This window comes from Engystomops pustulosus, chromosome 9 (genome assembly GCF_040894005.1).
Source record: "Engystomops pustulosus chromosome 9, aEngPut4.maternal, whole genome shotgun sequence".
Lineage (NCBI taxonomy): Eukaryota > Metazoa > Chordata > Amphibia > Anura > Leptodactylidae > Engystomops > Engystomops pustulosus.
In genome coordinates this window covers 63,464,171-63,486,956 of record NC_092419.1, presented here as the reverse complement: position 1 = coordinate 63,486,956, position 22,786 = coordinate 63,464,171, and the positions used below count along the sequence as shown (strand labels likewise).

At 45.1% G+C, this 22,786-nt stretch overlaps 49 pseudogenes; all 49 read right to left on the bottom strand.

The window, feature by feature from the left end:
• Positions 1–39: 39 nt before the first annotated feature.
• On the bottom strand, positions 40–158 carry LOC140097646 (5S ribosomal RNA; annotated as a pseudogene).
• Positions 159–413: 255 nt separating this feature from the next.
• LOC140095476 (5S ribosomal RNA) lies at positions 414–532 on the bottom strand (annotated as a pseudogene).
• A 636-nt stretch (positions 533–1,168) lies between these two features.
• On the bottom strand, positions 1,169–1,287 carry LOC140091613 (5S ribosomal RNA; annotated as a pseudogene).
• Positions 1,288–1,357: 70 nt separating this feature from the next.
• Positions 1,358–1,476, bottom strand: LOC140091600 (5S ribosomal RNA; annotated as a pseudogene).
• A 250-nt stretch (positions 1,477–1,726) lies between these two features.
• Positions 1,727–1,845, bottom strand: LOC140096330 (5S ribosomal RNA; annotated as a pseudogene).
• A 448-nt stretch (positions 1,846–2,293) lies between these two features.
• Positions 2,294–2,412, bottom strand: LOC140097972 (5S ribosomal RNA; annotated as a pseudogene).
• Positions 2,413–2,671: 259 nt separating this feature from the next.
• Positions 2,672–2,790, bottom strand: LOC140095466 (5S ribosomal RNA; annotated as a pseudogene).
• Positions 2,791–3,049: 259 nt separating this feature from the next.
• On the bottom strand, positions 3,050–3,168 carry LOC140084055 (5S ribosomal RNA; annotated as a pseudogene).
• Positions 3,169–3,238: 70 nt separating this feature from the next.
• Positions 3,239–3,357, bottom strand: LOC140098513 (5S ribosomal RNA; annotated as a pseudogene).
• Positions 3,358–3,427: 70 nt separating this feature from the next.
• LOC140094114 (5S ribosomal RNA) lies at positions 3,428–3,546 on the bottom strand (annotated as a pseudogene).
• Positions 3,547–3,804: 258 nt separating this feature from the next.
• On the bottom strand, positions 3,805–3,923 carry LOC140083308 (5S ribosomal RNA; annotated as a pseudogene).
• A 70-nt stretch (positions 3,924–3,993) lies between these two features.
• LOC140092988 (5S ribosomal RNA) lies at positions 3,994–4,112 on the bottom strand (annotated as a pseudogene).
• A 447-nt stretch (positions 4,113–4,559) lies between these two features.
• LOC140087431 (5S ribosomal RNA) lies at positions 4,560–4,678 on the bottom strand (annotated as a pseudogene).
• Positions 4,679–4,748: 70 nt separating this feature from the next.
• LOC140082787 (5S ribosomal RNA) lies at positions 4,749–4,867 on the bottom strand (annotated as a pseudogene).
• Positions 4,868–5,315: 448 nt separating this feature from the next.
• Positions 5,316–5,434, bottom strand: LOC140086326 (5S ribosomal RNA; annotated as a pseudogene).
• A 639-nt stretch (positions 5,435–6,073) lies between these two features.
• On the bottom strand, positions 6,074–6,192 carry LOC140081729 (5S ribosomal RNA; annotated as a pseudogene).
• A 259-nt stretch (positions 6,193–6,451) lies between these two features.
• LOC140095997 (5S ribosomal RNA) lies at positions 6,452–6,570 on the bottom strand (annotated as a pseudogene).
• A 448-nt stretch (positions 6,571–7,018) lies between these two features.
• Positions 7,019–7,137, bottom strand: LOC140096246 (5S ribosomal RNA; annotated as a pseudogene).
• A 251-nt stretch (positions 7,138–7,388) lies between these two features.
• Positions 7,389–7,507, bottom strand: LOC140083405 (5S ribosomal RNA; annotated as a pseudogene).
• Positions 7,508–7,577: 70 nt separating this feature from the next.
• On the bottom strand, positions 7,578–7,696 carry LOC140097787 (5S ribosomal RNA; annotated as a pseudogene).
• Positions 7,697–7,954: 258 nt separating this feature from the next.
• Positions 7,955–8,073, bottom strand: LOC140083891 (5S ribosomal RNA; annotated as a pseudogene).
• A 70-nt stretch (positions 8,074–8,143) lies between these two features.
• On the bottom strand, positions 8,144–8,262 carry LOC140084727 (5S ribosomal RNA; annotated as a pseudogene).
• A 70-nt stretch (positions 8,263–8,332) lies between these two features.
• On the bottom strand, positions 8,333–8,451 carry LOC140086418 (5S ribosomal RNA; annotated as a pseudogene).
• Positions 8,452–8,710: 259 nt separating this feature from the next.
• On the bottom strand, positions 8,711–8,829 carry LOC140079212 (5S ribosomal RNA; annotated as a pseudogene).
• A 70-nt stretch (positions 8,830–8,899) lies between these two features.
• LOC140097971 (5S ribosomal RNA) lies at positions 8,900–9,018 on the bottom strand (annotated as a pseudogene).
• Positions 9,019–9,088: 70 nt separating this feature from the next.
• On the bottom strand, positions 9,089–9,207 carry LOC140097149 (5S ribosomal RNA; annotated as a pseudogene).
• A 637-nt stretch (positions 9,208–9,844) lies between these two features.
• LOC140082690 (5S ribosomal RNA) lies at positions 9,845–9,963 on the bottom strand (annotated as a pseudogene).
• A 449-nt stretch (positions 9,964–10,412) lies between these two features.
• On the bottom strand, positions 10,413–10,531 carry LOC140091588 (5S ribosomal RNA; annotated as a pseudogene).
• Positions 10,532–11,160: 629 nt separating this feature from the next.
• On the bottom strand, positions 11,161–11,279 carry LOC140091671 (5S ribosomal RNA; annotated as a pseudogene).
• A 259-nt stretch (positions 11,280–11,538) lies between these two features.
• On the bottom strand, positions 11,539–11,657 carry LOC140089812 (5S ribosomal RNA; annotated as a pseudogene).
• A 70-nt stretch (positions 11,658–11,727) lies between these two features.
• Positions 11,728–11,846, bottom strand: LOC140082893 (5S ribosomal RNA; annotated as a pseudogene).
• Positions 11,847–11,916: 70 nt separating this feature from the next.
• Positions 11,917–12,035, bottom strand: LOC140082688 (5S ribosomal RNA; annotated as a pseudogene).
• A 259-nt stretch (positions 12,036–12,294) lies between these two features.
• Positions 12,295–12,413, bottom strand: LOC140092457 (5S ribosomal RNA; annotated as a pseudogene).
• Positions 12,414–12,672: 259 nt separating this feature from the next.
• Positions 12,673–12,791, bottom strand: LOC140096171 (5S ribosomal RNA; annotated as a pseudogene).
• Positions 12,792–13,049: 258 nt separating this feature from the next.
• On the bottom strand, positions 13,050–13,168 carry LOC140095996 (5S ribosomal RNA; annotated as a pseudogene).
• Positions 13,169–13,616: 448 nt separating this feature from the next.
• LOC140090838 (5S ribosomal RNA) lies at positions 13,617–13,735 on the bottom strand (annotated as a pseudogene).
• Positions 13,736–13,805: 70 nt separating this feature from the next.
• On the bottom strand, positions 13,806–13,924 carry LOC140094007 (5S ribosomal RNA; annotated as a pseudogene).
• A 69-nt stretch (positions 13,925–13,993) lies between these two features.
• LOC140082804 (5S ribosomal RNA) lies at positions 13,994–14,112 on the bottom strand (annotated as a pseudogene).
• A 70-nt stretch (positions 14,113–14,182) lies between these two features.
• On the bottom strand, positions 14,183–14,301 carry LOC140082793 (5S ribosomal RNA; annotated as a pseudogene).
• A 70-nt stretch (positions 14,302–14,371) lies between these two features.
• On the bottom strand, positions 14,372–14,490 carry LOC140095197 (5S ribosomal RNA; annotated as a pseudogene).
• Positions 14,491–14,741: 251 nt separating this feature from the next.
• On the bottom strand, positions 14,742–14,860 carry LOC140091670 (5S ribosomal RNA; annotated as a pseudogene).
• A 259-nt stretch (positions 14,861–15,119) lies between these two features.
• LOC140083720 (5S ribosomal RNA) lies at positions 15,120–15,238 on the bottom strand (annotated as a pseudogene).
• Positions 15,239–15,497: 259 nt separating this feature from the next.
• LOC140082687 (5S ribosomal RNA) lies at positions 15,498–15,616 on the bottom strand (annotated as a pseudogene).
• Positions 15,617–16,063: 447 nt separating this feature from the next.
• On the bottom strand, positions 16,064–16,182 carry LOC140095995 (5S ribosomal RNA; annotated as a pseudogene).
• Positions 16,183–16,252: 70 nt separating this feature from the next.
• On the bottom strand, positions 16,253–16,371 carry LOC140080603 (5S ribosomal RNA; annotated as a pseudogene).
• A 70-nt stretch (positions 16,372–16,441) lies between these two features.
• Positions 16,442–16,560, bottom strand: LOC140079211 (5S ribosomal RNA; annotated as a pseudogene).
• Positions 16,561–17,763: 1,203 nt separating this feature from the next.
• Positions 17,764–17,882, bottom strand: LOC140082781 (5S ribosomal RNA; annotated as a pseudogene).
• A 259-nt stretch (positions 17,883–18,141) lies between these two features.
• On the bottom strand, positions 18,142–18,260 carry LOC140095196 (5S ribosomal RNA; annotated as a pseudogene).
• Positions 18,261–19,653: 1,393 nt separating this feature from the next.
• Positions 19,654–19,771, bottom strand: LOC140098183 (5S ribosomal RNA; annotated as a pseudogene).
• Between the last annotated feature and the right edge of the window lie 3,015 nt (positions 19,772–22,786).

Here is a 22,786-nt window from a genome sequence, read left to right as displayed (position 1 = left end):
TATCTCATAGAGAAACTAACACATTTTCAGGTTCAAAAAGGTCAACGGAACTTGGAATTCCCAGCCAGTCTCCCATGCTGGCACTTGCCAAGCCTTACGCTGCATTGCTGCTGCGATCTGACGAGAGCAGGCACATTCAGCTTAGAATGGCCGTTGACAGCAGCTGTTCAATTTGAACCTTCTTTTGCTATCTCATAGAGAAACTAACACAATTTTCAGGTTCAAAAAGGTCACCGGAACTTGGGATTCCCAGCCAGTCTCCCATGTTACTTGCCAAGCCTTAAGCTGCATTGCTGCTGCGAACTGATGAGAGCACGCACATTCAGTTTAGAATGGCCGTTGACAGCAGCTGTTCAATTTGAACCTTCTTTTACTATCTCATAGAGAAACTAACACATTTTCAGGTTCAAAAAGGTCAATGGAACTTGGAATTCCCAGCCAGTCTCCCATGCTGGTACTTGCCAAGCCTTAAGCTGCATTGCTGCTGCGATCTGACGAGAGCACGCACATTCAGCTTAGAATGGCCGTTGACAGCAGCTGTTCAATTTGAACCTTCTTTTACTATCTCATAGAGAAACTAACACAATTTCAGGTTCAAAAAGGTCAACAAAACTTGGGATTCCCAGCCAGTCTCCCATGCTGGTACTTGCCAAGCCTTAAGCTGCATCGCTGCTGCGATCTGACAAGAGCACACACATTCAGCTTAGAATGGCCGTTGACAGCAGCTGTTCAATTTGAACCTTCTTCTACTATCTCATATAGAAACTAACACAATTTTCAGGTTCAAAAAGGTCACCAGAACTTGGGATTCCAAGCCAGTCTCCCATGCTGGTACTTGCCAAGCCTTAAGCTGCATTGCTGCTGCGATCTGACAAGAGCAGGCACATTCAGCTTAGAATGGCCGTTGATAGCAGCTGTTCAATTTGAACCTTCTTTTACTATCTCATAGAGAAACTAACACAATTTTCAGGTTCAAAAAGGTCAACGGAACTTGGGATTCCCAGCCAGTCTCCCATGCTGATACTTGCCAAGCCTTAAGCTGCATTGCTGCTGCGATCTGACAAGAGCACGCACATTCAGCTTAGAATGGCCGTTGACAGCAGCTGTTCAATTTGAACCTTCTTTTACTATCTCATAGAGAAACTAACACAATTTTCAGGTTCAAAAAGGTCAACGGAACTTGGGATTCCCAGCCAGTCTCCCATGCTGGTACTTGCCAAGCCTTAAGCTGCATTGCTGCTGCGATCTGACGAGAGCAGGCACATTCAGCTTAGAATGGCCGTTGACAGCAGCTGTTCAATTTGAACCTTCTTTTGCTATCTCATAGAGAAACTAACACAATTTTCAGGTTCAAAAAGGTCAACGGAACTTGGGATTCCCAGCCAGTCTCCCATGCTGGTACTTGCCAAGCCTTAAGCTGCATTGCTGCTGCGATCTGACGAGAGCAGGCACATTCAGCTTAGAATGGCCGTTGACAGCAGCTGTTCAATTTGAACCTTCTTTTACTATCTCATAGAAAAACTAACACATTTTCAGGTTCAAAAAGGTCAACACAACTTGGGATTCCCAGCCAGTCTCCCATGCTGGTACTTGCCAAGCCTTAAGCTGCTGCGATCTGACAAGAGCACGCACATTCAGCTTAGAATGGCCGTTGACAGCAGCTGTTCAATTTGAACCTTCTTTTACTATCTCATAGAGAAACTAACACAATTTTCAGGTTCAAAAAGGTCAACGGAACTTGGGATTCCCAGCCAGTCTCCCATGCTGGTACTTGCCAAGCCTTAAGCTGCATTGCTGCTGCAATCTGACAAGAGCAGGCACATTCAGCTTAGAATGGCCGTTGACAGCAGCTGTTCAATTTGAACCTTCTTTTGCTATCTCATAGAGAAACTAACACAATTTTCAGGTTCAAAAAGGTCACCAGAACTTGGGATTCCAAGCCAGTCTCCCATGCTGGTACTTGCCAAACCTTAAGCTGCATTGCTGCTGCGATCTGACGAGAGCAGGCACATTCAGCTTAGAATGGCCGTTGACAGCAGCTGTTCAATTTGAACCTTCTTTTACTATCTCATAGAGAAACTAACACAATTTTCAGGTTCAAAAAGGTCATCAGAACTTGAGATTCCAAGCCAGTCTCCCATGCTGGTACTTGCCAAGCCTTAAGCTGCATTGCTGCTGCGATCTGACAAGAGCACGCACATTCAGCTTAGAAAGGCCGTTGACAGCAGCTGTTCAATTTGAACCTTCTTTTGCTATCTCATAGAGAAACTAACACAATTTTCAGGTTCAAAAAGGTCACCAGAACTTGGGATTCCAAGCCAGTCTCCCATGCTGGTACTTGCCAAGCCTTAAGCTGCATTGCTGCTGCGATCTGACGAGAGCAGGCACATTCAGCTTAGAATGGCCGTTGACAGCAGCTGTTCAATTTGAACCTTCTTTTACTATCTCATAGAGAAACTAACACAATTTTCAGGTTCAAAAAGGTCAACAGAACTTGGGATTCCCAGCCAGTCTCCCATGCTGGTACTTGCCAAGCCTTAAGCTGCATTGCTGCTGTGATCTGACGAGAGCAGGCCCATTCAGCTTATAATGGCCGTTGACAGCAACTCTTTAATTTGAACCTTCTTTTTCTATCTCATAGAGAAAATAACTCAATTTTCAGGTTCAAAAGGGTCAACGGATCTTGGGATTCCTACCCAGTTTCCTATGCTGGTACTTGCCAAGCCTTAAGCTGCATTGCTGCTGCGATCTGACGAGAGCAGGCACATTCAGCTTAGAATGGCCGTTGACAGCAGCTGTTCAATTTGAACCTTCTTTTACTATCTCATAGAGAAACTAACACAATTTTCAGGTTCAAAAAGGTCAACGGAACTTGGGAATACAACCCAGTCTCCCATGCTGGTACTTGCCAAGCCTTAAGCTGCATTGCTGCTGCGATCTGACGAGAGCAGGCACATTCAGCTTAGAATGGCCGTTGACAGCAGCTGTTCAATTTGAACCTTCTTTTACTATCTCATAGAGAAACTAACACAATTTTCAGGTTCAAAAAGGTCAACAGAACTTGGGATTCCCAGCCAGTCTCCCATGCTGGTACTTGCCAAGCCTTAAGCTGCATTGCTGCTGCGATCTGACGAGAGCAGGCACATTCAGCCTAGAATGGCCGTTGACAACAGCTGTTCAATTTGAACCTTCTTTTACTATCTCATAGAGAAAATAACTCAATTTTCAGGTTCAAAAAGGTCAACGGATCTTGGGATTCCTACCCAGTCTCCCATGCTGGTACTTGCCAAGCCTTAAGCTGCATTGCTGCTGCGATCTGACGAAAGCAGGCACATTCAGCTTAGAATGGCCGTTGACAGCAGCTGTTCAATTTGAACCTTCTTTTACTATCTCATAGAGAAACTAACACAATTTTCAGGTTCAAAAAGGTCAACGGAACTTGGGATTCCCAGCCAGTCTCCCATGCTGGTACTTGCCAAGCCTTAAGCTGCATTGCTGCTGCGATCTGACGAGAGCAGGCACATTCAGCTTAGAATGGCTGTTAACAGCAGCTGTTCAATTTGAACCTTCTTTTACTATCTCATAGAGAAACTAACACAATTTCAGGTTCAAAAAGGTCAACGGAACTTGGGATTCCCAGCTAGTCTCCCATGCTGGTACTTGCCAAGCCTTAAGCTGCATTGCTGCTGCGATCTGACGAGAGCAAGCAAATTCAGCTTAGAATGGCAGTTGACAGCAGCTGTTCAATTTGAACCTTCTTTTACTATCTCATAGAGAAACTAACACAATTTTCAAGATCAAAAAGGTCAACAGAACTTGGGATTCCCAGCCAGTCTCCCATGCTGGTACTCGCCAAGCCTTAAGCTGCATTGCTGCTGCGATCTGACGAGAGCAGGCACATTCAGCTTAGAATGGCCGTTGACAGCAGCTGTTCAAATTGAACCTTCATTTACTATCTCATAGAGAAACTAACACAATTTTCAAGTTCAAAAAGGTCAACAGAACTTGGGATTCCCAGCCAGTCTCCCATGCTGGTACTTGCCAAGCCTTAAGCTGCAGTGCTGCTGCGATCTGACGAGAGCAGGCACATTCAGCTTAGAATGGCCGTTGACAGCAGCTGTTCAATTTGAACCTTCTTTTACTATCTCATAGAGAAACTAACACAATTTTCAGGTTCAAAAAGGTCACCAGAACTTGGGATTCCCAGCCAGTTTCCCTTGTTGGTACTTGCCAAGCCTTAAGCTGCATCGCTGCTGCGATCTGACAAGAGCACGCACATTCAGCTTAGAATGGCAGTTGACAGCAGCTGTTCAATTTGAACCTTCTTTTGCTATCTCATAGAGAAACTAACACATTTTCAGGTTCAAAAATGTCAACGGAACTTGGAATTCCCAGCCAGTCTCCCATGCTAGTACTTGCCAAGCCTTATGCTGCATTGCTGCTGCGATCTGACGAGAGCAAGCAAATTGCGCTTAGAATGGCCGTTGACAGCAGATGTTCAATTTGAACCTTCTTCTACTATCTCATAGAGAAACTAACACAATTTTCAGGTTCAAAAAGGTCAACAGAACTTGGGATTCCCAGCCAGTCTCCCATGCTGGTACTTGCCAAGCCTTAAGCTGCATTGCTGCTGCGATCTGACGAGAGCAGGCACATTCAGCTTAGAAAGGCCGTTGACAGCAGCTGTTCAATTTGAACCTTCTTTTACTATCTCATAGAGAAACTAACACAATTTTCAGGTTAAAAAAGGTCAACGGAACTTGGGATTCCCAGCCAGTCTCCCATGCTGGTACTTGCCAAGCCTTAAGCTGCATTGCTGCTGCGATCTGACGAGAGCAGGTACATTCAGCTTAGAATGGCCGTTGACAGCAGCTGTTCAATTTGAACCTTCTTTTACTATCTCATAGAGAAACTAACACAATTTTCAAGTTCAAAAAGGTCAACAGAACTTGGGATTCCCAGCCAGTCTCCCATGCTGGTACTTGCCAAGCCTTAAGCTGCATCGCTGCTGCGATATGACAAGAGCACGCACATTCAGCTTAGAATGGCCGTTGACAGCAGCTGTTCAATTTGAACCTTCTTTTACTATCTCATAGAGAAACTAACACAATTTTCAGGTTCAAAAAGGTCAACATATTTTGGGATTCCCAGCCAGTCTCCCATGCTGTCACTTGCCAAGCCTTAAGCGGCATCTCTTCTGCGATCTGACAAGAGCACGCACATTCAGCTTAGAATGGCCGTTGACAGCAGCGGTTCAATTTGAACCTTCTTTTACTATCTCATAGAGAAACTAACACAATTTTCAGGTTCAAAAAGGTCAACAGAACTTGGGATTCCCAGCCAGTCTCCCATGCTGGTACTTGCCAAGCCTTAAGCTGCATTGCTGCTGCGATCAGATGAGAGCAGGCACATTCAGCTTAGAATGGCCGTTGACAGTAGCTGTTCAAATTGAACCTTCATTTACTATCTCATAGAGAAACTAACACAATTTTCAGGCTCAAAAAGGTTAACGTATCTTGGGATTCCCAGCCAGTCTCCCATGCTGTCACTTGCCAAGCCTAAAGCTGCATCTCTTCTGCGATCTGACAAGAGCACGCACACATTCAGCTTAGAATGGCCGTTGACAGCAGCTGTTCAATTTGAACCTTCTTTTACTATCTCATAGAGAAACTAACACAATTTTCAGGCTCAAAAAGGTCAACGTATCTTGGGATTCCCAGCCAGTCTCCCATGCTGTCACTTGCCAAGCCTTAAGCTGCATCTCTTCTGCGATCTGACAAGAGCACGCACATTCAGCTTAGAATGGCCGTTGACAACAGCTGTTCAATTTGAACCTTCTTTTACTATCTCATAGAGAAACTAACACAATTTTCAGGCTCAAAAAGGTCAACGTATCTTGGGATTCCCAGCCAGTCTCCCATGCTGTCACTTGCCAAGCCTTAAGCTGCACCTCTTCTGCGATCTGACAAGAGCACGCACATTCAGCTTAGAATGGCCGTTGACAGCAGCTGTTCAATTTGAACCTTCTTTTACTATCTCATAGAGAAACTAACACAATTTTCAGGTTCAAAAAGGTCAACAGAACTTGGGATTCCCAGCCAGTCTCCCATGCTGGTACTTGCCAAGCCTTAAGCTGCATTGCTGCTGCGATCAGACGAGAGCAGGCACATTCAGCTTAGAATGGCCGTTGACAGCAGCTGTTCAAATTGAACCTTCATTTACTATCTCATAGAGAAACTAACACAATTTTCAGGCTCAAAAAGGTTAACGTATCTTGGGATTCCCAGCCAGTCTCCCATGCTGTCACTTGCCAAGCCTTAAGCTGCATCTCTTCTGCGATCTGACAAGAGCACGCACATTCAGCTTAGAATGGCCGTTGACAGCAGCTGTTCAATTTGAACCTTCTTTTACTATCTCATAGAGAAACTAACACAATTTTCAGGTTCAAAAAGGTCAACAGAACTTGGGATTCCCAGCCAGTCTCCCATGCTGGTACTTGCCAAGCCTTAAGCTGCATTGCTGCTGCGATCTGACAAGAGCAGGCACATTCAGCTTAGAATGGCCGTTGAAAGCAGCTGTTCAATTTGAACCTTCTTTTACTATCTCATAGAGAAACTAACACAATTTTCAGGTTCAAAAAGGTCAACGGAACTTGGGATTCCCAGCCAGTCTCCCATGCTGTCACTTGCCAAGCCTAAAGCTGCATCTCTTCTGCGATCTGACAAGAGCACGCACATTCAGCTTAGAATGGCCGTTGACAGCAGCTGTTCAATTTGAACCTTCTTTTACTATCTCATAGAGAAACTAACACAATTTTCAGGCTCAAAAAGGTCAACGTATCTAGGGATTCCCAGCCAGTCTCCCATGCTGTCACTTGCCAAGCCTAAAGCTGCATCTCTTCTGCGATCTGACAAGAGCACGCAAATTCAGCTTAGAATGGCCGTTGACAGCAGTTGTTCAATTTGAACCTTCTTTTACTATCTCATAGAGAAACTAACACAATTTTCAGGTTCAAAAAGGTCAACAGCACTTGGGATTCCCAGCCAGTCTCCCATGCTGGTACTTGCCAAGCCTTAAGCTGCATTGCTGCTGTGATCTGACAAGAGCACGCACATTCAGCTTAGAATGGCCGTTGACAGCAGCTGTTCAATTTGAACCTTCTTTTACTATCTCATAGAGAAAATAACACAATTTTCAGGTTCAAAAAGGTCAACGGATCTTGGGATTCCTACCCAGTCTCCCATGCTGGTACTTGCCAAGCCTTAAGCTGCTGCGATCTGACGAGAGCAGGCACATTCAGCTTAGAATGGCCGTTGACAGCAGCTGTTCAATTTGAACCTTCTTTTACTATCTCATAGAGAAACTAACACAATTTTCAGGTTCAAAAAGGGCAACAGAACTTGGGATTCCCAGGCAGTCTCCCATGCTGGTACTTGCCAAGCCTTAAGCTGCATTGCTGCTGCGATCTGACGAGAGCAGGCACATTCAGCTTAGAATGGCCATTGACAGCAGCTGTTCAATTTGAACCTTCTTTTACTATCTCATAGAGAAACTAACACAATTTTCAGGTTCAAAAAGGTCAACGGAACTTGGGATTCCCAGCCAGTCTGCCATGCTGGTACTTGCCAAGCCTCAAGCTGCATTGCTGCTGCGATCTGACGAGAGCAGGCACATTCAGCTTAGAATGGCCGATGACAGCAGCTGTTCAATTTGAACCATCTTTTACTATCTCATAGAGAAACTAACACATTTTCAGGTTCAAAAAGGTCAACGGAACTTGGAATTCCCAGCCAGTCTCGCATGCTGGTACTTGCCAAGCCTTAAGTTGCATTGCTGCTGCGATCTGACAAGAGCACGCACATTCAGCTTTGAATGGCCGTTGACAGCAGCTGTTCAATTTGAACCTTCTTTTACTATCTCATAGAGAAACTAACACAATTTTCAGGTTCAAAAAGGTCAACGGAACTTGGGATTCCCAGCCAGTCTCCCATGCTGGTACTTGCCAAGCCTTAAGCTGCATTGCTGCTGCGATCTGACGAGAGCAGGCACATTCAGCTTAGAATTGCCGTTGACAGCAGCTGTTCAATTTGAACCTTCTTTTACAATCTCATAGAGAAACTAACACAATTTTCAGGTTCAAAAAGGTCAACAGAACTTGGGATTCCCAGCCAGTCTCCCATGCTGGTACTTGCCAAGCCTTAAGCTGCATTGCTGCTGCGATCTGACGAGAACAGGCACATTCAGCTTAGAATGGCCGTTGACAGCAGCTGTTCAATTTGAACCTTCTTTTACTATCTCATAGAGAAACTTACACAATTTTCAGGTTCAAAAAGGTCAACGGAACTTGGGATTCCCAGCTAGTCTCCCATGCTGGTACTTGCCAAGCCTTAAGCTGCATTGCTGCTGCGATCTGACGAGAGCACGCACATTCAGCTTAGAATGGCCGTTGACAGCAGCTGTTCAATTTGAACCTTCTTTTACTATCTCATAGAGAAACTAACACAATTTTCAGGTTCAAAAAGGTCAACAGAACTTGGGATTCCCAGCCACTCTCCCATGCTGGTACTTGCCAAGCCTTAAGCTGCATCGCTGCTGCGATCTGGAAAGAGCACACACATTCAGCTTAGAATGGCCGTTGACAGCAGCTGTTCAATTTGAACCTTCTTCTACTATCTCATAGAGAAACTAACACAATTTTCAGGTTCAAAAAGGTCAACAGAACTTGGGATTCCCAGCCAGTCTCCCATGCTGGTACTTGCCAAGCCTTAAGCTGCATTGCTGCTGCGATCTGACGAGAGCAGGCACATTCAGCTTAGAATGGCCGTTGACAGCAGCTGTTCAATTTGAACCTTCTTTTACTATCTCATTTAGAAACTAACACAATTTTCAGGTTCAAAAAGGTCACCAGAACTTGGGATTCCAAGCCAGTCTCCCATGCTGGTACTTGCCAAGCCTTAAGCTGCATTGCTGCTGCGATCTGACGAGAGCAGGCACATTCAGCTTAGAATGGCCGTTGACAGCAGCTGTTCAATTTGAACCTTCTTTTACTATCTCATAGAGAAACTAAAACAATTTTCAAGTTCAAAAAGGTCAACAGAACTTGGGATTCCCAGCCAGTCTCCCATGCTGGTACTTGCCAAGCCTTAAGCTGCATCGCTGCTGCGATCTGACAAGAGCACGCACATTCAGCTTAGAATGGCCGTTGACAGCAGCTGTTCAATTTGAACCTTCTTTTACTATCTCATAGAGAAACTAACACAATTTTCAGGTTCAAAAAGGTCAACAGAACTTGGGATTCCCAGCCAGTCTCCCATGCTGGTACTTGCCAAGCCTTAAGCTGCATCGCTGCTGCGATCTGAAAAGAGCACACACATTCAGCTTAGAATGGCCATTGACAGCAGTTGTTCAATTTGAACCTTCTTCTACTATCTCATAGAGAAACTAACACAATTTTGAGGTTCAAAAAGGTCAACAGAACTTGGGATTCCAAGCCAGTCTCCCATGCTGGTACTTGCCAAGCCTTAAGCTGCATCGCTGCTGCGATCTGACAAGAGCACGCACATTCAGCTTAGAATGGCCGTTGACAGCAGCTGTTCAATTTGAACCTTCTTTTACTATCTCATAGAGAAACTAACACAATTTTCAAGTTCAAAAAGGTCAACAGAACTTGGGATTCCCAGCCAGTCTCCCATGCTGGTACTTGCCAAGCCTTAAGCTGCATCGCTGCTACGATCTGACAAGAGCACGCACATTCAGCTTAGAATGGCCGTTGACAGCAGCTGTTCAATTTGAACCTTCTTCTACTATCTCATAGAGAAACTAACACAATTTTCAGGTTCAAAAAGGTCAACGGAACTTGGGATTCCCAGCCAGTCTCCCATGCTGGTACTTGCCAAGCCTTAAGCTGCATTGCTGCTGCGATCTGACGAGAGCAGGCACATTCAGCTTAGAATGGCCATTGACAGCAGTTGTTCAATTTGAACCTTCTTCGACTATCTCATATAGAAACTAACACAATTTTCAGGTTCAAAAAGGTCAACGGAACTTGAGATTCCCAGCCAGTCTCCCATGCTGGTACTTGCCAAGCCTTAAGCTGCATCGTTGCTGCGATCTGACAAGAGCACGCACATTCAGATTAGAATGGCCGTTGACAGCAGTTGTTCAATTTGAACCTTCTTCTACTATCTCATATAGAAACTAACACAATTTTCAGGTTCAAAAAGGTCACCAGAACTTGGGATTCCAAGCCAGTCTCCCATGCTGGTACTTGCCAAGCCTTAAGCTGCATTGCTGCTGCGAATCTGACAAGAGCAGGCACATTCAGCTTAGATTGGCCGTTGACAGCAGCTGTTCAATTTGAACCTTCTTTTGCTATCTCATAGAGAAACTAACACAATTTTCATGTTCAAAAAGGTCAACGGAACTTGGGATTCCCAGCCAGTCTCCCATGCTGGTACTTGCCAAGCCTTAAGCTGCATTGCTGCTGCGATCTGACGAGAGCAGGCACATTCAGCTTAGAATGGCCGTTGACAGCAGCTGTTCAATTTTAACCTTCTTTTACTATCTCATAGAGAAACTAACACAATTTTCAGGTTCAAAACAGTCAACAGAACTTGGGATTCCCAGCCAGTCTCCCATGCTGGTACTTGCCAAGCCTTAAGCTGCATCACTGCTGCGATCTGACAAGAGCACGCACATTCAGGTTAGAATGGCCGTTGACAGCAGCTTTTCAATTTGAACCTTCTTTTACTATCTCATAGAGAAACTAACACAATTTTCAGGTTCAAAAAGGTCAACGGAACTTGGGATTCCCAGCCAGTCTCCCATGCTGGTACTTGCCAAGCCTTAAGCTGCTGCAATCTGACGAGAGCAGGCACATTCAGCTTAGAATGGCCGTTGACAGCAGCTGTTCAATTTGAACCTTCTTTTACTATCTCATAGAGAAACTAACACAATTTTCAGGTTCAAAAAGGTCAACAGAACTTGGGATTCCAAGCCAGTCTCCCATGCTGGTACTTGCCAAGCCTTAAGCTGCATCGCTGCTGCGATCTGACAAGAGCTCGCACATTCAGCTTAGAATGGCCGTTGACAGCAGCTGTTCAATTTGAACCTTCTTTTGCTATCTCATAGAGAAACTAACACAATTTTCAGGTTCAAAAAGGTCAACGGAACTTGGGATTCCCAGCCTGTCTCCCATGCTGGTACTTGCCAAGCCTTAAGCTGCATTGCTGCTGCGATCTGACGAGAGCAGGCACATTCAGCTTAGAATGGCCATTGACATCAGCTGCTCAATTTGAACCTTCTTTTACTATCTCATAGAGAAAATAACACAACTTTCAGGTTAAAAATGGTCAACAGAACTTGGGATTCCCAGCCAGTCTCCCATGCTGGTACTTGCCAAGCCTTAAGCTGCATCGCTGCTGCGATCTGAAAAGAGCACACACATTCAGCTTAGAATGGCCGTTGACAGCAGTTGTTCAATTTGAACCTTCTTCTACTATCTCATAGAGAAACTAACACAATTTTCAGGTTCAAAAAGGTCAACAGAACTTGGGATTCCCAGCCAGTCTCCCATGCTGGTACTTGCCAAGCCTTAAGCTGCATCGCTGCTGCGATCTGACAAGAGCAGGCACATTCAGCTTAGAATGGCCGTTGACAGCAGCTGTTCAATTTGAACCTTCTTTTACTATCTCATAGAGAAACTAACACAATTTTCAGTTTCAAAAAGGCCAACAGAACTTGGGATTCCCAGCCAGTCTCCCATGCTGGTACTTGCCAAGCCTTAAGCTGCATTGTTGCTGCGATCTGACGAGAGCAGGCACATTCAGCTTAGAATGGCCGTTGACAGCAGCTGTTCAATTTGAACCTTCTTTTGCTATCTCATAGAGAAACTAACACAATTTTCAGGTTAAAAAAGGTCAACGGAACTTGGGATTCCCAGCCAGTCTCCCATGCTGGTACTTGCCAAGCCTTAAGCTGCATTGCTGCTGCGATCTGACGAGAGCAGGCACATTCAGCTTAGAATGGCCATTGACAGCAGTTGTTCAATTTTAACCTTCTTCTACTATCTCATATAGAAACTAAAACAATTTTCAGGTTCAAAAAGGTCACCAGAACTAGGGATTCTAAGCCCGTCTCCCATGCTGGTACTTGCCAAGCCTTAAGCTGCATCGCTGCTGCGATCTGACAAGAGCACGCACATTCAGCTTAGAATGGCCGTTGACAGCAGCTGTTCAATTTGTACCTTCTTTTACTATCTCATAGAGAAACTAACACAATTTTCAGGTTCAAAAAGGTCAACGGAACTTGGGATTCCCAGCCAGTCTGCCATGCTGGTACTTGCCAAGCCTTAAGCTGCATTGCTGCTGCGATCTGACGAGAGCAGGCACATTCAGCTTAGAATGGCCATTGACAGCAGTTGTTCAATTTTAACCTTCTTCTACTATCTCATATAGAAACTAAAACAATTTTCAGGTTCAATTAGGTCACCAGAACTTGGGATTCTAAGCCCGTCTCCCATGCTGGTACTTGCCAAGCCTTAAGCTGCATCGCTGCTGCGATCTGACAAGAGCACGCACATTCAGCTTAGAATGGCCGTTGACAGCAGCTGTTCAATTTGAACCTTCTTTTACTATCTCATAGAGAAACTAACACAATTTTCAGGTTCAAAAAGGTCAACGGAACTTGGGATTCCCAGCCAGTCTGCCATGCTGGTACTTGCCAAGCCTTAAGCTGCATTGCTGCTGCAATCTGACGAGAGCAGGCACATTCAGCTTAGAATGGCCGTTGACAGCAGCTGTTCAATTTGAACCTTCTTTTGCTATCTCATAGAGAAACTAACACAATTTTCAGGTTCAAAAAGGTCACCAGAACTTGGGATTCTAAGCCAGTCTCCCATGCTGGTACTTGCCAAGCCTTAAGCTGCATCGCTGCTGCGATCTGACAAGAGCACGCACATTCAGCTTAGAATGGCCGTTGACAGCAGCTGTTCAATTTGAACCTTCTTTTACTATCTCATAGAGAAACTAACACATTTTCAGGTTCAAAAAGGTCAACAGAACTTGGGATTCCCAGCCAGTCTCCCATGCTGGTACTTGCCAAGCCTTAAGCTGCATTGCTGCTGCGATCTGACAAGAGCAGGCACATTCAGCTTAGAATGGCCGTTGAAAGCAGCTGTTCAATTTGAACCTTCTTTTACTATCTCATAGAGAAACTAACACAATTTTCAGGTTCAAAAAGGTCAACAGAACTTGGGATTCCCAGCCAGTCTCCCATGCTGGTACTTGCCAAGCCTTAAGCTGCATCGCTGCTGCGATCTGAAAAGAGCACACACATTCAGCTTAGAATGGCCGTTGACAGCAGTTGTTCAATTTGAACCTTCATCTACTATCTCATAGAGAAACTAACACAATTTTCAGGTTCAAAAAGGTCACCAGAACTTGGGATTCCCAGCCAGTCTCCCATGCTGGTATTTGCCAAGCCTTAAGCTGCATCGCTGCTGCGATCTGACAAGAGCACGCACATTCCGCTTAGAATGGCCGTTGACAGCAGCTTTTCAATTTGAACCTTCTTTTACTATCTCATAGAGAAACTAACACAATTTTCAGGTTCAAAAAGGTCAACGGAACTTGGGATTCCCAGCCAGTCTCCCATGCTGGTACTTGCCAAGCCTTAAGCTGCATTGCTGCAGCGATCTGACGAGAGCAGGCACATTCAGCTTAGAATGGCCATTGACAGCAGCTGTTCAATTTGAACCTTCTTTTACTATCTCATAGAGAAACTAACACAATTTTCAGGTTCAAAAAGGACAACGGAACTTGGGATTTCCAGCCAGTCTCCCATGCTGGTACTTGCCAAGCCTTAAGCTGCATTGCTGCTGCGATCTGACGAGAGCAGGCACATTCAGCTTAGAATGGCCGTTGACAGCAGCTGTTCAATTTGAACCTTCTTTTACTATCTCATAGAGAATCTAACACATTTTCAGGTTCAAAAAGGTCAACGGAACTTGGAATTCCCAGCCAGTCTCCCATGCTGGTACTTGCCAAGCCTTAAGCTGCATTGCTGCTGCGATCTGACGAGAGCAGGCACATTCAGCTTAGAATGGCCGTTGACAGCAGCTGTTCAATTTGAACCTTCTTTTACTATCTCATAGAGAAACTAACACAATTTTCAGGTTCAAAAAGGTCAACGGAACTTGGAATTCCCAGCCAGTCTCCCATGCTGGTACTTGCCAAGCCTTAAGCTGCATTGCTGCTGCGATCTGACGAGAGCAGGCACATTCAGCTTAGAATGGCCGTTGACAGCAGCTGTTCAATTTGAACCTTCTTTAACTATCTCATAGAGAAACTAACACAATTTTCAGGTTCAAAAAGGTCAACAGAACTTGGGATTCCCAGCCAGTCTCCCATGCTGGTACTTGCCAAGCCTTAAGCTGCATTGCTGCTGTGATCTGACGAGAGCAGGCTCATTCAGCTTAGAATGGCCGTTGACAGCAGCTGTTCAATTTGAACCTTCTTTTACTATCTCATAGAGAAACTAACACAATATTCAGGTTCAAAAAGGTCAACGGAACTTCGGATTCCCAGCCAGTCTCCCATGCTGGTACTTGCCAAGCCTTAAGCTGCTGCAATCTGACGAGAGCAGGCACATTCAGCTTAGAATGGCCGTTGACAGCAGCTGTTCAATTTGAACCTTCTTTTACTATCTCATAGAGAAACTAACACAATTTTCAAGTTCAAAAAGGTCAACGGAACTTGGGATTCCCAGCCTGTCTCCCATGCTGGTACTTGCCAAGCCTTAAGCTGCATTGCTGCTGCGATCTGACGAGAGCAGGCACATTCAGCTTAGAATGGCCATTGACAGCAGCTGCTCAATTTGAACCTTCTTTTACTATCTCATAGAGAAACTAACACAATTTTCAGGTTAAAAATGGTCAACAGAACTTGGGATTCCCAGCCAGTCTCCCATGCTGGTACTTGCCAAGCCTTAAGCTGCATCGCTGCTGCGATCTGAAAAGAGCACACACATTCAGCTTAGAATGGCCGTTGACAGCAGTTGTTCAATTTGAACCTTCTTCTACTATCTCATAGAGAAACTAACACAATTTTCAGGTTCAAAAAGGTCAACAGAACTTGGGATTCCCAGCCAGTCTCCCATGCTGGTACTTGCCAAGCCTTAAGCTGCATTGCTGCTGCGATCTGACGAGAGCAGGCACATTCAGCTTAGAATGGCCATTGACAGCAGTTGTTCAATTTTAACCTTCTTCTACTATCTCATATAGAAACTAACACAATTTTCAGGTTCAAAAAGGTCACCAGAACTTGGGATTCCAAGCCAGTCTCCCATGCTGGTACTTGCCAAGCCTTAAGCTGCATCGCTGCTGCGATCTGACAAGAGCACGCACATTCAGCTTAGAATGGCCGTTGACAGCAGCTGTTCAATTTGAACCTTCTTTTACTATCTCATAGAGAAACTAACACAATTTTCAGGTTCAAAAAGGTCAACGGAACTTGGGATTCCCAGCCAGTCTCCCATGCTGGTACTTGCCAAGCCTTAAGCTGCATTGCTGCTGCGATCTGACGAGAGCAGGCACATTCAGCTTAGAATGGCCATTGACAGCAGTTGTTCAATTTGAACCTTCTTCTACTATCTCATATAGAAACTAACACAATTTTCAGGTTCAAAAAGGTCACCAGAACTTGGGATTCCAAGCCAGTCTCCCACGCTGGTACTTGCCAAGCCTTAAGCTGCATTGCTGCTGCAATCTGACAAGAGAAGGCACATTCAGCTTAGAATGGCCATTGACAGCAGCTGTTCAATTTGAACCTTCTTTTGCTATCTCATAGAGAAACTAACACAATTTTCAGGTTCAAAAAGGTTACCAGAACTTGGGATTCCCAGCCAGTCTCCCATGCTGGTACTTGCCAAGCCTTAAGCTGCATCGCTGCTGCGATCTGACAAGAGCACACACATTCAGCTTAGAATGGCCGTTGACAGCAGCTGTTCAATTTGAACCTTCTTTTACTATCTCATAGAGAAACTAACACATTTTCAGGTTCAAAAAGGTCAACAGAACTTGGGATTCCCAGCCAGTCTCCCATGCTGGTACTTGCCAAGCCTTAAGCTGCATTGCTGCTGCGATCTGACAAGAGCAGGCACATTCAGCTTAGAATGGCCGTTGAAAGCAGCTGTTCAATTTGAACCTTCTTTTACTATCTCATAGAGAAACTAACACAATTTTCAGGTTCAAAAAGGTCAACGGTACTTGGGATTCCCAGCCAGTCTCCCATGCTGGTACTTGCCAAGCCTTAAGCTGCATTGCTGCTGCGATCTGACGAGAGCAGGCACATTCAGCTTAGAATGGCCGTTGACAGCAGCTGTTCAATTTGAACCTTCTTTTACTATCTCATATAGAAACTAACACAATTTTAAGGTTAAAAAAGGTCAACAGAACTTGGGATTCCCAGCCAGTCTCCCATGCTGGTACTTGCCAAGCCTTAAGCTGCATTGCTGCTGCGATCTGACGAGAGCAGGCACATTCAGCTTAGAATGGCCGTTGACAGCAGCTGTTCAATTTGAACCTTCTTTTGCTATCTCATAGAGAAACTAACACAATTTTCAGGTTCAAAACAGTCAACGGAACTTGGGATTCCCAGCCAGTCTCCCATGCTGGTACTTGCCAAGCCTTAAGCTGCATTGCTGCTGCGATCTGACGAGAGCAGGCACATTCAGCTTAGAATTGCCGTTGACAGCAGCTGTTCAATTTGAACCTTCTTTTACTATCTCATAGAGAAACTAACACAATTTTCAGGTTCAAAAAGGTCAACAGAACTTGGGATTCCCAGCCAGTCTCCCATGCTGGTACTTGCCAAGCCTTAAGCTGCATCGTTGCTGCGATCTGAAAAGAGCACACACATTCAGCTTAGAATGGCCGTTGACAGCAGTTGTTCAATTTGAACCTTCTTCTACTATCTCATAGAGAAACTAACACAATTTTCAGGTTCAAAAAGGTCACCAGAACTTGGGATTCCCAGCCAGTCTCCCATGCTGGTATTTGCCAAGCCTTAAGCTGCATTGCTGCTGCGATCTGACGAGAGCAGGCACATTCAGCTTAGAATTGCCGTTGACAGCAGCTGTTCAATTTGAACCTTCTTTTACTATCTCATAGAGAAACTAACACAATTTTCAGGTTCAAAAAGGTCAACAGGACTTGGGATTCCCAGCCAGTCTCCCATGCTGGTACTTGCCAAGCCTTAAGCTGCATCGCTGCTGCGATCTGAAAAGAGCACACACATTCAGCTTAGAATGGCCGTTGACAGCAGTTGTTCAATTTGAACCTTCTTCTACTATCTCATAGAGAAACTAACACAATTTTTAGGTTCAAAAAGGTCAACGGAACTTTGGATTCCCAGCCAGTCTCCCATGCTGGTACTTGCCAAGCCTTAAGCTGCATTGCTGCAGCGATCTGACGAGAGCAGGCACATTCAGCTTAGAATGGCCATTGACAGCAGCTGTTCAATTTGAACCTTCTTTTACTATCTCATAGAGAAACTAACACAATTTTCAGGTTCAAAAAGGTCAACGGAACTTGGGATTTCCAGCCAGTCTCCCATGCTGGTACTTGCCAAGCCTTAAGCTGCATTGCTGCTGCGATCTGACGAGAGCAGGCACATTCAGCTTAGAATGGCCGTTGACAGCAGCTGTTCAATTTGAACCTTCTTTTACTATCTCATAGAGAAACTAACACATTTTCAGGTTCAAAAAGGTCAACGGAACTTGGAATTCCCAGCCAGTCTCCCATGCTGGTACTTGCCAAGCCTTAAGCTGCATTGCTGCTGCGATCTGACGAGAGCAGGCACATTCAGCTTAGAATGGCCGTTGACAGCAGCTGTTCAATTTGAACCTTCTTTTACTATCTCATAGAGAAACTAACACAATTTTCAGGTTCAAAAAAGTCGACGGAACTTGGAATTCCCAGCCAGTCTCCCATGCTGGTACTTGCCAAGCCTTAAGCTGCATTGCTGCTGCGATCTGATGAGAGCAGGCACATTCAGCTTAGAATGGCCGTTGACAGCAGCTGTTCAATTTGAACCTTCTTTAACTATCTCATAGAGAAACTAACACAATTTTCAGGTTCAAAAAGGTCAACAGAACTTGGGATTCCCAGCCAGTCTCCCATGCTGGTACTTGCCAAGCCTTAAGCTGCATTGCTGCTGTGATCTGACGAGAGCAGGCTCATTCAGCTTAGAATGGCCGTTGACAGCAGCTGTTCAATTTGAACCTTCTTTAACTATCTCATAGAGAAATTAACACAATTTTCAGGTTCAAAAAGGTCAACGGAACTTGGGATTCCCAGCCAGTCTCCCATGCTGGTACTTGCCAAGCCTTAAGCTGCATTGCTGCTGCGATCTGACGAGAGCAGGCACATTCAGCTTAGAATGGCCGTTGACAGCAGCTGTTCAATTTGAACCTTCTTTTACTATCTCATAGAGAAACTAACACAATTTTCAGGTTCAAAAAGGTCAACGGAACTTGGGATTCCCAGCCAGTCTCCCATGCTGGTACTTGCCAAGCCTTAAGCTGCATTGCTGCTGCGATCTGACGAGAGCAGGCACATTCAGCTTAGAATGGCCGTTGACAGCAGCTGTTCAATTTGAACCTTCTTTTGCTATCTCATAGAGAAACTAACACAATTTTCAGGTTCAAAACGGTCAACGGAACTTGGGATTCCCAGCCAGTCTCCCATGCTGTTACTTGCCAAGCCTTAAGCTGCATTGCTGCTGCGATCTGACGAGAGCAGGCACATTCAGCTTAGAATTGCCGTTGACAGCAGCTGTTCAATTTGAACCTTCTTTTACTATCTCATAGAGAAACTAACACAATTTTCAGGTTCAAAAAGGGCAACAGAACTTGGGATTCCCAGCCAGTCTCCCATGCTGGTACTTGCCAAGCCTTAAGCTGCATCGCTGCTGCGATCTGAAAAGAGCACACGCATTCAGCTTAGAATGGCCGTTGACAGCAGTTGTTCAATTTGAACCTTCTTCTACTATCTCATAGAGAAACTAACACAATTTTAAGGTTCAAAAAGGTCACCAGAACTTGGGATTCCCAGCCAGTCTCCCATGCTGGTATTTGCCAAGCCTTAAGCTGCATCGCTGCTGCGATCTGACAAGAGCACGCACATTCCGCTTAGAATGGCCGTTGACAGCAGCTTTTCAATTTGAACCTTCTTTTACTATCTCATAGAGAAACTAACACAAATTTCAGGTTCAAAAAGGTCAACGGAACTTGGGATTCCCAGCCAGTCTCCCATGCTGGTACTTGCCAAGCCTTAAGCTGCATTGCTGCTGCGATCTGACGAGAGCAGGCACATTCAGCTTAGAATGGCCATTGACAGCAGCTGTTCAATTTGAACCTTCTTTTACTATCTCATAGAGAAACTAACACAATTTTCAGGTTCAAAAAGGTCAACGGAACTTGGGATTCCGAGCCAGTCTCCCATGCTGGTACTTGCCAAGCCTTAAGCTGCATTGCTGCTGCGATCTGACGAGAGCAGGCACATTCAGCTTAGAATGGCCGTTGACAGCAGCTGTTCAATTTGAACCTTCTTTTACTATCTCATAGAGAAACTAACACATTTTCAGGTTCAAAAAGGTCAACGGAACTTGGAATTCCCAGCCAGTCTCCCATGCTGGTACTTGCCAAGCCTTAAGCTGCATTGCTGCTGCGATCTGATGAGAGCAGGCACATTCAGCTTAGAATGGCCGTTGACAGCAGCTGTTCAATTTGAACCTTCTTTTACTATCTCATAGAGAAACTAACACATTTTCAGGTTCAAAAAGGTCAACGGAACTTGGAATTCCCAGCCAGTCTCCCATGCTGGTACTTGCCAAGCCTTAAGCTGCATTGCTGCTGCGATCTGACGAGAGCAGGCACATTCAGCTTAGAATGGCCGTTGACAGCAGCTGTTCAATTTGAACCTTCTTTAACTATCTCATAGAGAAACTAACAAAATTTTCAGGTTCAAAAAGGTCAACGGAACTTGGAATTCCCAGCCAGTCTCCCATGCTGGTACTTGCCAAGCCTTAAGCTGCATTGCTGCTGCGATCTGACGAGAGCAGGCACATTCAGCTTGGAATGGCCGTTGACAGCAGCTGTTCAATTTGAACCTTCTTTAACTATCTCATAGAGAAACTAACACAATTTTCAGGTTCAAAAAGGTCAACAGAACTTGGGATTCCCAGCCAGTCTCCCATGCTGGTACTTGCCAAGCCTTAAGCTGCATTGCTGCTGTGATCTGACGAGAGCAGGCACATTCAGCTTAGAATGGCCGTTGACAGCAGCTGTTCAATTTGAACCTTCTTTTACTATCTCATAGAGAAAATAACTCAATTTTCAGATTCAAAAAGGTCAACAGATCTTGGGATTCCTACCCAGTCTCCCATGCTGGTACTTGCCAAGCCTTAAGCTGCATTGCTGCTGCGATCTGATGAGAGCAGGCACATTCAGCTTAGAATGGCCGTTGACAGCAGCTGTTCAATTTGAACCTTCTTTTACTATCTCATAGAGAAACTAACACAATTTTCAGGTTCAAAAAGGTCAACGGAACTTGGGATTCCCAGCCAGTCTCCCATGCTGGTACTTGCCAAGCCTTAAGCTGCATTGCTGCTGCGATCTGACGATAGCAGGCACATTCAGCTTAGAATGGCCGTTGACAGCAGCTGTTCAATTTGAACCTTCTTTTACTATCTCATAGAGAAACTAACACATTTTCAGGTTCAAAAAGGTCAACGGAACTTGGAATTCCCAGCCAGTCTCCCATGCTGGTACTTGCCAAGCCTTAAGTTGCAATGCTGCTGCGATCTGACGAGAGCAGGCAAATTCAGCTTAGAAAGGCCGTTGACAGCAGCTGTTCAATTTGAACCTTCTTTTACTATCTCATAGAGAAACTAACACAATTTTCAGGTTCAAAAAGGTCAACGGAACTTGGAATTCCCAGCCAGTCTCCCATGCTGGTACTTGCCAAGCCTTAAGCTGCATTGCTGCTGCGATCTGACGAGAGCAGGCACATTCAGCTTAGAATGGCCGTTGACAGCAGCTGTTCAATTTGAACCTTCTTTTACTATCTCATAGAGAAACTAACACAATTTTCAGGTTCAAAAAGGTCAACGGAACTTGGGATTCCCAGCCAGTCTCCCATGCTGGTACTTGCCAAGCCTTAAGCTGCATTGCTGCTGCGATCTGACGAGAGCAGGCACATTCAGCTTAGAATGGCCGTTGACAGCAGCTGTTCAATTTGAACCTTCTTTTACTATCTCATAGAGAAACTAACACAATTTTCAGGTTCAAAAAGGTCAACGGAACTTGGGATTCCCAGCCAGTCTCCCATGCTGGCACTTGCCAAGCCTTAAGTTGCATTGCTGCTGCGATCTGACGAGAGCAGGCAAATTCAGCTTAGAATGGCCGTTGACAGCAGCTGTTCAATTTGAACCTTCTTTTACTATCTCATATAGAAACTAACACAATTTTCAGGTTAAAAAAGGTCAACAGAACTTGGGATTCCCAGCCAGTCTCCCATGCTGGTACTTGCCAAGCCTTAAGCTGCATCGCTGCTGCGATCTGAAAAGAGCACACACATTCAGCTTAGAATGGCCGTTGACAGCAGTTGTTCAATTTGAACCTTCTTCTACTATCTCATAGAGAAACTAACACAATTTTCAGGTTCAAAAAGGTCACCAGAACTTGGGATTCCCAGCCAGTCTCCCATGCTGGTATTTGCCAAGCCTTAAGCTGCATCGCTGCTGCGATCTGACAAGAGCACGCACATTCCGCTTAGAATGGCCGTTGACAGCAGCTTTTCAATTTGAACCTTCTTTTACTATCTCATAGAGAAACTAACACAATTTTCAGGTTCAAAAAGGTCAACGGAACTTAGGATTCCCAGCCAGTCTCCCATGCTGGTACTTGCCAAGCCTTAAGCTGCATTGCTGCTGCGATCTGACGAGAGCAGGCACATTCAGCTTAGAATGGCCATTGACAGCAGCTGTTCACTTTGAACCTTCTTTTACTATCTCATAGAGAAACTAACACAATTTTCAGGTTCAAAAAGGTCAACGGAACTTGGGATTCCCAGCCAGTCTCCCATGCTGGTACTTGCCAAGCCTTAAGCTGCATTGCTGCTGCGATCTGACGAGAGCAGGCACATTCAGCTTAGAATGGCCGTTGACAGCAGCTGTTCAATTTGAACCTTCTTTTACTATCTCATAGACAAACTAACACATTTTCAGGTTCAAAAAGGTCAACGGAACTTGGAATTCCCAGCCAGTCTCCCATGCTGGTACTTGCCAAGCCTTAAGCTGCATTGCTGCTGCAATCTGACGAGAGCAGGCACATTCAGCTTAGAATGGCCGTTGACAGCAGCTGTTCAATTTGAACCTTCTTTAACTATCTCATAGAGAAACTAACACAATTTTCAGGTTCAAAAAGGTCAACAGAACTTGGGATTCCCAGCCAGTCTCCCATGCTGGTACTTGCCAAGCCTTAAGCTGCATTGCTGCTGTGATCTGACGAGAGCAGGCACATTCAGCTTAGAATGGCCGTTGACAGCAGCTGTTCAATTTGAACCTTCTTTTACTATCTCATAGAGAAAATAACTCAATTTTCAGATTCAAAAAGGTCAACGGATCTTGGGATTCCTACCCAGTCTCCCATGCTGGTACTTGCCAAGCCTTAAGCTGCATTGCTGCTGCGATCTGACGAGAGCAGGCACATTCAGCTTAGAATGGCC